The sequence below is a fragment of the Sphaerodactylus townsendi genome, linkage group LG12, assembly GCF_021028975.2.
Source record: "Sphaerodactylus townsendi isolate TG3544 linkage group LG12, MPM_Stown_v2.3, whole genome shotgun sequence".
In the NCBI taxonomy this organism is placed as follows: Eukaryota; Metazoa; Chordata; class Lepidosauria; order Squamata; family Sphaerodactylidae; genus Sphaerodactylus; species Sphaerodactylus townsendi.
In genome coordinates this window covers 11,278,197-11,290,086 of record NC_059436.1, presented here as the reverse complement: position 1 = coordinate 11,290,086, position 11,890 = coordinate 11,278,197, and the positions used below count along the sequence as shown (strand labels likewise).

The 11,890-nt window shown below is 43.0% G+C and overlaps 1 pseudogene; it reads right to left on the bottom strand.

Moving 5' to 3' along the window:
- Nucleotides 1-489: 489 nt before the first annotated feature.
- Nucleotides 490-3,094, bottom strand: LOC125442004 (annotated as a pseudogene).
- Nucleotides 3,095-11,890: the final 8,796 nt, after the last annotated feature.

Sequence of the window (11,890 nt, the reverse complement as noted above, 5' to 3'; positions counted from 1 at the left end):
CCTTGTCATCCAGGGTTTATGGTTGGAGTAAATCCGGATGCGCTTATCCACAGTAAGAGTGTCTGTGCAGTGGGTGATATAACTCAGAACAGCAGTGGTATACTCCTCCAGATCTGGGTGGTAGAAAACATCCCAATTTGTTGTCTCAAAACAATCTTGAAGTAGTTTAGAGGCATCATCAGGCCAGGATTTTACAGTCTTTATTACAGGCAACACCCGCCTCCCAAGTGGAATATATGCTGGTGCCAGAAACAGTGATAAATGGTCTGACTGACCCAAGTGTGGTAATTGTATCACCTTGTAGGCATCCTTGATGTTGGTATACACTTTATCCAATGTATTGGCTCCTCTAGTGGGGCACCTGACATGCTGGTAGAGTTTAGGGAGCACTGTTTTTAAATTAGTATGATTAAAGTCTCCACAGTCTTAACTCACCACATCCATTTCAGTGTGAGAAGGCTCTCCATTCGACTTCTGTTGCCAGTGCGCTCCCAATTTAAAAAGCACATTTATTTAAGGTTGCAAGACAGACAGCTTCAAATGAAGAGGATCCAGTCTTAGTTTCACATAAATGAAAGGCTTGGCCCGCTTGGGCAAAACCAATAGATGACAGGCCAAAACAGCTTTCCATAACCATGAACAGAGTCCTACTTTGCTCAAAGTTCCCATGTTGTTCTAGAATTCAAAATTTCCAAACTGAGCAGAACGATTGTTTGGTTTGGGTTGTGGTTTGTAGCCAATGCGGTCGTGGATCATCTGTTCCCGGGTCTTATGGTCATTACTTAGTCCCAGAGCTCCCTCGCCATCACTGGCTCCCACTACATCCACTTCTTCGCGCTGCTTCTTACGACTCTGCCAAAAAAAAAAGTGGTAAAGCTCTGCACGCAAAAGACCTTCAGGTCCAATCCCTGGCTTGACTCAACATGAGGTAGTTTCCTATGTTTGCACATATAAGACTGACATATTAAATTTGTTAGATTAAGCTGCACTGGCTCCCGGTGGAATTCCGGATCACCTTCAAGGTGCTGGTATTGACCTTTAAGGCCTTACGCGGCCTGGGACCGTCCCGTGATCTTCGGACCCAAGATCACCCCATATGTCCCCGTAACGTCCGACCAGTGGAGGCCAATCTACTGGTGGTCCCTGGCCCCGGCGACACGGCTGGCTCAATAACGGGCCAGAGCCTGCCTCACCCCGCCTGGTGAATGCTCTTCCTCCAGTTGGTCCGCACCTTTGGCAACCCTTGGTGAGTTCCTCAAGTAGGGCCCAAAGACGGAGCTGCTCCCACTGGCCTTGAGGGGATCTCAAAGCCGCTGATGGTGCCCTCCCGCCCTGATACCCGGGTCAGCTGTCATCTTAGACTCCCCACCTCCCTTTTGAAGGGGGGGTGGGAATTTTAGATCAGAACGGATGCTGTTTCTCCCCTTTAGAAGGGATGGAATTATAATAGCAGATTGTTGAATGCCATCTACTCTTATTTTTTATTGTAACCCTTATTATATTACTAGAAATTTTTATATGTTCTCGCCGTTTCTTTAAATGTTTTAATTGCTTATATTGCCTTCTTCTATGTTGTACACCGCCCAGAGCCCCTCGGGGATGGGGCGGTATATAAGCTCAATAAATAAATAAATAAATAAATAAATAAATAAGGTAATTTCTTGTAGGGCGCCACAAACATCACTAGCATGAAAGTAACAGTTGCCTTAAGCAGATAGCTGAGAGAAGCAACAAAACCTTTGCTAAACAAAGATGTGAGGCACGTGGTATCTTCAAAACTAACAACATGTATTCTACCACAAGCTTCCTATTTTGTGTATGTAACAAAGAGGATGTGGATGATTAGCAGAATATCTGCTTTGCACACAGAAATGCTCAGGTTGAAATCCCTTTAGGCTCTTTGCGCATACTCGAGGGCACCTTGTCCACACACTCACATAAAATTAACTGACTAGATAAAATGTTTCCTGCTCCTTTATTACGAGCTGAGTAGGGTGTGTGAAAAGGTTACCCAAAGCTAGGTGCCTTTCCAGTAATGTACCAAAACCAGGGTTCTTTACCAAATACTCTCAAACTGAAATTTTTAAAAAATATTAAAAAGAAAAAGAAATGCTACAATCATCTCCCCCTTAGCTCTAGACAGGTCCAAGTATAAATACAATACAAGGCTATACAGCCTAAGGCAGGAGAATCCTTATGAATTAATCTCTTTTAGAATGAATCTTCTTTAAAATGGTGTCAGGGGTTTTATAGAATTGAATCATCTAGAATAGATAATTTGATCATAATTAACCAATTGGTTGTCACCTGAGCATTCTCAGCCATTAAGACCTATCTGTCTGCTTAAATAGAATGTGGCCTTGTTAAAGCCAATTCCGTTATCTAAAGAATAACACTACTTAAACACAAACACAGTTTACATAAACTTTAGTGCTAAATGCACCGCATTGTAAATCGACCTGGTTGCCCTCATAAAAGATCTCCAGTAGTGATACAATATAAATGATCTTCAAGTAAATTTAAAAGAATATATACACTTTCTTCACAGGGTGTTATTTACCACGTCACGAAAAGCTGCCCATTGCATTTACGCATATCAAGCCGCCGTAAAAGAAGAAGAAGAGTTTGGATTTATATCCCCCTTTCTCTCCTTTAGGAGACTCAAAGGGGCTGACAATCTCCTTGCCCTTCCCCACCCCCCCAAACACCCCGTGAGGTAGGTGGGGCTGAGAGAGCTCTGAAGAACTGTGACTAGCTGGCATGTGTGGGAGTGCAGCCAGGCCGACATCTGAATTCCCCAGATAAGCCTCCACATCTCCAGCGGCAGAGCGGGGAATCAAACCCGGTTCCTCCAGATTAGAATGCACCTGCTCTTAACCACTACGCCGCTGCTGTGTAACGTTTTGCTCTAAACCTGTTAGTCTAGTTAAACCACGCCTCTACCCTCCAGCTCCTTCCCCTGGCGCCCCTCTCGAATTCAGTTGATATCATCTAACTTTAGCTCCAGACGCGTCGGCTTCCAGCTTCGTACAGCATCTTGACGGCGCTTCTCAACAATCCGCAAAGCAACCACGATCTCCTCCCACTCCGTCATTCGCCTTCGGGGCCTCTGACCACCACGCTGCCAGGCACCCGGAAGTGCTTGTGAGGAACGGCCCGCGGCCTGGTCATAGAGAAAACAAGCCTAGAACGGCGCGCCGCACGGATTGAATGGGAACGCCGCCGTTGCTGGGAAGCGGCCGCTCCGGAGACCCGGAAGAAGTTTTCCTTGGCGGTGTTGGGCAGCTTATTTCGGTCTAAGCAAAGAGCTGAGGGACGAGATGGCGGCATTAAGACCCCCCGCGGTGAGTAAACCTACACCTGTGAGGAAGTTTCCAGCTCTCCTGGTGCAAGAGGAAATCTGTTTAATACTTTTTTATGTGCACGCCATAGAAAGTGGGTAGATTAGGGCAAAATCGGTTAATTGTCCTCACTAGCGGGACAATAATACACGCCCCGGAGATTCAATTTGCGTGGACTATGGCAGCATCCCCAGCATGAGGCAAGATTTTTCTCTCCTTTTGAAAGTAAAACACCTGACAGAAACGAGAGAAATACTACTGTTTCCTCTGTATTGTGTGTGTCTTTGTAACGCCATTCTAGAAAGTGTGTGAGTAACCTGTGTTTATTCTTGTGTTTCTCCACAAAGCCTGTGCTGAGAGATTTTTTAAAATCTCTGCAGGGTGCAAAAACTAAGGCTTCAGACGACAGCGATGGACCGCCTGCCAAGAAGGCCCGTATTTTTTATGGAAGCCTGGAGGAGAAGGAACGAGAGCGACTCTCTAAGGGGGAGTCAGGCATGCTAAGCAAGGATGCAATCAAAGCTGCAATCGAGGCTGGCAATATTAACATCACTACTGGTAAGAAGTGGCCTGTATGGGCATTTGGGTGTGAAAGTGTGGGATGGAGTTGCTGCCACTGCTTTTGAAGAGAGAATGTTGCCTGATGGGGAGACCTTATAAGCAGGTGTGCATTTTACTCTTCAACCTGGATGGTCCAAGTTAGCCCAATCTTGTCAGAGTTCAGAGGCTAAGCAGGGTTGCCTTGGCTAGTGTTTGGATGAGAGGCTACTGTGGAAATAGAGGTAGTTGGAAGTAGAGAGAAATAGGAAGAATTTAGAATCATAGAGTTGGAATGAGCCATAAGGCCATCAAGTCCAATTCCCTGTTCAACAAGGATCATCCTAGGGAGACTCCAGAGCAGGACTACACATTTTCGCCAGTACCAATTGGCCATGCTGGAAGGGGCTAATGGGAATTGTAGTCCATAACATCTGGAGTGCCAAAGGTTCGCCACCATGGTCCTAGAACATCCCTGATGATTGTCTGACAACTGCTGCTTAAAGTCTGCCAGAGAGGGAAAGCTCACCACCTCCCTGGGTAGCCAATTACATTGCTGAACTACTCTTTGTGTAAAAAATTTTTCTAATGTCCAGCCAATATCTTTATGCCCATTTATGCCCTCTGCTACCCTCCTCTGACAGCCCTTCAGGTATTTAAAGAGAGTGTCCCTTCTCAACCTCCACTTTCCAGATTAAACATTCCCTCAGCCTTTCCTCATAGGGCTTGGTCTCCAAGTCTGTGTTCTTGATCTATTGTTATTCATGTTACCTGTGATTAGGTTCATTAGTGGAGGGGGTGAAGAGTTGTGTCAAAGCCTTTGCAAAAAAGGCAGGTTTTGAGGAGGAATTCCAAAGAAACGAGAAGTGTTATCGTAACACAAATGTAGATTTGTTTGTTGAGTACTGTACAAATATTCAAAGGGTAACAAGTGACAAAACTCCAGAGACTTGTCATTTAAATGGGGTACAGGGCAGGGAGGGATGATGGAATAAATATATACCAATTCAATTTTACACATAATTAGTTTTAGCTGCAGAGAAGGACTGAAGTTAAGCCAAAGGCTTCTCAAAAAAACCTGAATGTTGAATTAGGGTCTGAAGAAAGAGGGCTTGAGTACTTCATTTGCTTATTTGAAGAGCCTGTGTTCTCTGCTTGTGGCTTGATGGAAACAACGTATGTTGAACCTAGTCTCTTATTCTGAGAGAGCCAACATCTTAGGGGGAGCGGTATATTCTGGCTTCTTTTTTTTTTTTTTTACAAGCCAGCTGGATCAGACCAGAGTCCATCTAGTCCAGCTCTCTGCTACTCGCAGTGGCCCACCAGGTGCCTTTGGGAGCTCACATGCAGGAGGTGAAAGCCATTAATCTCTCATGGCTGTTGCTCCCGCTCAGGCCTCCTGGTCTGTTAAGGCATTTGCAATCTCAAATCAAAGAGGATCAAGATTGGTAGCCATAAATCGACTTCTCCTCCATAAATCTGTCCAGGCAGCACCTTAGTAGCTATCACTTATCCAGGTTAGTGGCCATCACCTCCTCTTGTAGCGTAGCATATGCCAAGCCTGGCTCCTGCGTTCTGCGTGAAGAAGTGTTTCCTTTTTATTAGTCCCTATTCTTCCCCTAGCATTTTTCAATGAATGCCCCTGGTTTCTAAAATATTGTCAGAAAGAGAGAAAAATTTCTCTCTGGGTCAACAGCCTCCCTACCCCATGCATTTTCTACCCCAAGCATAATTTTATCAGACTTCAATCATATCCCCCCTCAGACGTCTCCTCTCCAAACTCAAAAGAGTCCCAAACGCTGCAGCCTCTCCTCATAGGGAAGGTGCTCCAGTCCCCTCAATCATCCTTGTTGCTAGTCCTTCTCTGCACTTTTCTTTTCATCTCCCTCACATCCTTTTTTTGAGATGCGCGACAAGAAGCCTCAGGACACAGTAATTACTCAAGTGCGGCATAAATTCACTGCATATTTATATAAGGGCATGACAATCTTTGCAGTTTTATTCTCCAAATCTCCTTTCCTAATTATCCTCACAGCATAGAGTTTGCCTTTTTCACTGGCTGCCATGCATTGAGTTGCTGACATTCCCACCTTCAGGAACTATCAACTTCAAATATTTCAAATCCCTTTCCTGGTCTCGCTGACTGGATAGCACTGACCCTTGTAGCTTGTAGCTTGTGAAGGCGTGAAGTTTTGGATTTTTTGCTCCTATTCTGCATCAAATTCTTGCATGTACTTTAGCTACATTGAACCTGCATTTTGCCCATTTCTTAGCCCACTCACCCTAATTTTATCAAGGTCCGCTTGGGGCTCTTCAGCAATCCTTTGTGGTTCTCACCAATCCCTCTCAAGACATAATTTGGTATCATCTGCAAACTTGGCCACCACTTACCCACCCCTACTTCCCAAGGTCATTTATGAATAGGTTAAAGAGCACTGGTCCCAAAAGCGAGGATCCTTGGGGACTCCACTCATCTCCTACATTCTCCATTGTGAGAACTTCCCATTTACACCCACTCTTTTGCTTCCTGTTTTCAACCAGTTTTTAATCCATAGGAGGACTTCCCCTCTTATTCCTTTGAATTCCAATTCAGTGATGATGGGGTCTAGGTAAGTCTAGTCTAACATCATCATTTTTTTCTGGGGCCAGGTGAAGAATGCTTTGACCTAGGAAGACACAGAAGATCGCAGATCCCAGTGAGCGCCTTTGTGGCCCAGAAGTCCTGGCTGAGTTTGAACGTCGGAAACGAGCCAGGCAAATCAACATTTCTACAGATGACTCCGAAGTCAAGGCCTGCCTGCTAAGAAGGCTCTGGGAGAGCCCATCACACTTTTTTGGTGAAGGCCCTGCAGAGATGGAGGGAGAGAATGAGAGAGGCTGAGGAGGAATTTCACTTGTACCCCATCTTTTACCTACAGAGCTGGATTTGACTCCAAAACCAGAGCAAGCTGAACTATTAATTCCTTTCCTGTTCAGGGTTACTTAATATTCTCTCGATGGATTTGGCACAGATGCCTTGAAGAAGACCAAGAAAGATGATGAAAAATCTAAGAAATCAAAAGAAGAGGTAATAAATGTAAAGCCTGTATTAAGTAGCCTTTGGAAAGGCTTTTTGACACCCTTTGCAGTTCTTTCTGTTCCCTGTGCTTGACATCCAGTATGGCTAAATTAAAACTGCAGTCTTCAGTCTGCTAGGTCAGTGGGATTGTAGAACTTCATGTCCTAAATCATAAGCTTCAGAATAATTTGCTGTTCATGTTCATAGAGAGCAAGGGCATCAGAACACCTGCTTCTAGTTGTATGCATGCTGAGAGGAGCAGCTAAATAGCAACACTGTGATGAAGTGATCAGGATCAACTTCCCTTGGCCTCGACCTCTGGCTCATTCCTCAGTACATTACTCATCTTGGTGCTCAGCTTATATTTCCTGTCTCCAGCTCTCTTGGTCTCCTGTGCAGGGTCCTGGTCTTGACACCAGTCATAACTTTAGACCTCTCTCTCTCCCTGGCACTGATGTCATCTGCATGCAGTTCAGTGAGCGTTCAAAAATTAAAAATTATGATGTTAGGTTAATGGGTTAACTGTGCAGTCAGGAGGAGGAGGAGGAGGAGGAGTTTGGATTTATACATTGCCTTTCTTTCCTGTAAGGAGTCTCAAAGCAGCTTACAAACCCCTTCCTCTCATTACAACAAACACCATTCTAAATCCATGGACTTGGAATGATATACCACTGCTTAGAGTTGCACTGTAAATACCTTCCGATTAACTAAAAAGGGGTCATAATTAATCTGGATGCCTGCACAAATATATATATATTATACAAGTGCTTTGTCTCTTGGGCCATTCCTATGAAAGCCCCCAAAATTTTGACACACATGCTGTAAATATAGTAAAGAATTTTCTGTTTGTACAATTTATAATGCCTTCTGTCAGCTTCTGTAAAAATTGAGGCCACTATCCTGAATGTTTATTATGTCTTTGGTTGTACCTCCTGAGTTTTGCTGGAGAGGTGGTGCATGAAAAATGTTTTAAATAGACTCTCAGCCACGTTCCAACAGAAGGGAAAAGCTTGCTCTCTGAGGCATGCTAGCCATGGTGGTAAAGCTAGTGTAACATCTCTGCCAGAGGTCCTCAGCATGGTGCCCATGGGTATCATGAGACATGCCAAGTGGTTTTAGAAAGTGGGTGTGGCTAAGTAGGGCTTTTGACCAGCAAGACTTCTAATTGGCTGTGCAGATTTTTTTTAAAAAAAAAGTTTGCTGTGGCTGTCACAACAGCACAAGAATCTTCACAATGTGACTGAAGATAAACTGTGGCAGCCATTTTGAGGCTATGCCCTCCACGCTGTTTCAGAATTCCAAAGGTGCTTGCGAGTCCTAAAAGGTTGGGGATCCTTGTTCTATGTGTTAGATGACTCCAAACTGTTTTATACCCACTGTGATAGATTGCAAGAATAGTCTTACTGAGGGGTTTGGCTAGAAATGGTTTGGGTCCTTTGTTAAGCATGGCTCTTCACCTTCTGGGTCACAAGTGATTATGGGGCTGAGGGAAAGTGCTGTTTGCTATCGCTACTACTAGCTGAAACACCTCAGAGTCTATGAGAGGGAAGAAATGCTTGGAAAAATCTGGCTGCAGTGGTTTTCCCTGCCTGAAGAAGTTAGGGGAAGATTAACAGGGTTGCATGTACCACCCCTCAACAGGTTGCTCTACCTGTCACTCTCATTTGGATATCTACTGCAAACCATCTGTCAAACTCTCTTAATCATTCTAGAAATTTGCTTTTTGTTGCATACCAAGTAATACCAGATTGATCATATACCATTGGTGAAACCTGAATAGCTTATTCAGAACCATAAGTGTTAATTGCTTGGGAAGGTAAATCAGAGACTACCTGCTGTTCTCTACCCCCCAAGATGAACCTCTGTGAGCCTGTTGTCATCATATACCAGCTAACCTTTCGAAACGTCTCCTAGATTCTACTGAGCCCTGTGTTTGTGTCCCATGAGAGAAATGGTATTTTATTGTTATACAGGCAAAAGGAGCTGTCAGAGGGAGGAAGACAGCCTTGAAAAGAAGTGGATCAACTCCAGCAGAGATAAAGGAAGCTGTGCATATTGGCAGATCTTAGGGCTGATAACTCTGAGTTCAGAAATACGTGGAGATTTTGGGGATGGGACTTAGGGAGGGGAGGGTTTGGGGAGGGGGAGGGCCTCAGTAGAACCCACCTTTCAAAGCCACTATTTTCTGCATGGGAACTGACCTCTTATCTGGGGATCAATTGTAATAGTGGAAGATCTGCAGGTAGTCCCTGGAAGCTGGCAAGTCTACTGTTCTATTATGAGACTTTCAGCATCTTGGCAGGAAGGGGTACCCAGTGGACAACACTGTATCCCTCACTTGTACTCATGGAGTACTCATGGTCCACAGAGGTTATCAGATCTGCTGGCAGGTATGTTGGAGGTGTTAACCTTTAACCATTTCCCTAATTAGGTTAAGCTTTTACATACAAAAATCTTGGGTCATGTGATAAAGCCAAAAAGCACCCAACTTGTAGGTAAGGGACTTTCTTTTTTAGAGGGCATTACAACATGTCCTTTCTAAAGAAATTCTAAGATGCCAGTGCATTGCCATTTTTATTCAGGTTTTTGATCCCTTAACAGCTTAGCTCTACATATCTGCCACACCTGGTGTTGCATGCAGTTCTATCCAATCTTGCCATCAGGTTCTTACCTGTGTAATTAAAATAGCCTCTGCAAGCTTTCTTGTTGAAGAATTCACCTAATTAATCAAGATCCCAAGTACTAGACCTTGAGTCTTCTCTTCTTAATCTTATTCTCCAGCTCAAAGAAAATTAAAACTTTTAACTGCACAGATGAAGATTTGTGCATTTTAGTCAGTTAAAGGTGAATCTAAAGCATTCTAAATTCTTTGGCTGAATCATTCCTTTTAAAATGAGGCTAAAATGAGTGCATTACATTCCCAGATGATAGCCTTATTTACCTTGTAGGGATTTTTATGAGTCATCGGGATGTATGCTATTGAAGGTAGCTGTAGAATTATGAATAGGTTGGAGGGAGGGTTGGCTGTCTCTGAAGAGTTGCTTCCCAGATCATTCTCAGTTGGAATGTCTTGAAGTGCACCTGCTTAAGAAACAGTTATTAAAATTCACCCACAGGTACGTGCCAAGTGTTTGAAATCACTGTTTTATGGGGATTTTAACCTTATTACTAGAATCTCAGTTGTGACTACAATACATATCAGTATAAAGCAATATATAGAATATCATTTATGAAAATGCTTATGACCAGACTCTAGCTAATCCTAATTCTTTGTTTCAGGAGGTGGAACAGGAGTGGAAACAACTTGGCACTGCTTGAAAGGAATGAAAGTTGAATGTTCTATTTGAATCTGTGCGTTTGAAGTCCCTGCTTCGGTTAATTTCCATGGGATCGTCTTAATCAGCAGAAGAAATGAGTAGCTTCTAGCCTTCCTTCTTTCAAAATTTCAGACATGCAGCTCACTTGGAAACCATCATATGCAAAGTCTGACTCATGGTTGTTTTATAGTAGGGGATGTCTTGAAAGCAAAAATTGATGGGTTGAGGAACCCAAATTCCTTCATGCATGGGATTCCATATGCTCCTTTTCTTGGGTACAGGAAAGTTTTGAAGTTTCTTTTCTTTTTTTTTAAAATTGGTTATTTAAGTTTTGTATACATGCAGGAAAGTTAAATATTATACAGAAAAAAAAGAAATACAAGTACCATGCCCTCTTCCCCCCGTTCCTTGTAGGATACATGCATTTTGTCTTGGAACATAAATTTGCTTAAATTCTCCACTTTTCTTACAATCTGTTGTAAAGGGAGGTGACACCATGGTTTAAGTGTAGTTTCTAGAAAAAATTAATAAGAAAGAGTACTTTAATAATAAGATAAGAGGGATAAAGAAAAAAGAAGATTTGAAAAAAAAAGATAGAACCCTTGTCCCAAACCCATTGTGATGGGGCTTCTCCTTGAACTAAAATGTCAACGTTATGTTGTTTATGGTCTATACCGTTAAATTAGTAAGCTACATATCATATGCTTATCCCTCTGATACAGTTTTCTTCATTGTAATACTCATTTGTCAGCAGGACATTGCTCACTCAAATATCAGTAATTCTGTACAATTCTCCTAACATTTTACCCACATAAATAAAATATTTCTATATATATATATCTTTCTTACAACTTATATCTATGTTTAACATACAGTTTCCATAATTCCCATTTTGAATCACTGCTATTAAGTACTTTAAATTTTCCTGGTGACACTTTTAATTGCTATGAAATACTGTCTGCAGTGTAGTACTCCTGCACTTTGTGAATCCATTCCTCTAATGTTGGAATATCCGGCGTTTTCCACTTTGAAGCTAGCAGCAGTCTTGCAATTGAGGATAAATACATGCAGTATTCTAGATATTTATTATGGCCAGGAATCTGTACAGCATAGGCTCCAGTGGTGGCCAACCTATGGCACTCCAGATGTTCATGGACTACAATTCCCATCAGTCTGTGGCATAGCCCTTAGAGGGGAACTAAACAGAGAAAACTTGTTTCCCAGGCCAATTTCTGCTTCCTCTCCATTTCCCTTTTTGCTTTCTTAAACTTGTACTCAACTGATGACAACTGTCTGAACCTTGCGGGAGGAAAGTGCCCAGTGGAGTGATTTTATGGGACAAGGATGCATGTTGTTTTCTTCTTTCCTGATTCACTGATTTAATATTTTCCAGTATACCTATGGAGTTCCCCGAGCATTCAGAGACACCTGGCTTTTCAGTGGATGATCTTCTTTCATTGCCCTATTGGCAGGGAAAGGACCATTATGTTCTCTATTAGAAGGAGCTATCATGATGCTAATGATATTCAGACCATTATGACCCCATTGTTTTCCACAATACCACAATACCTATTAAAGGGAGGAGTTCCAGTGCGGAGCTACCACTGCAAAACTCTGGACTCTCTAGTGAAAACCTG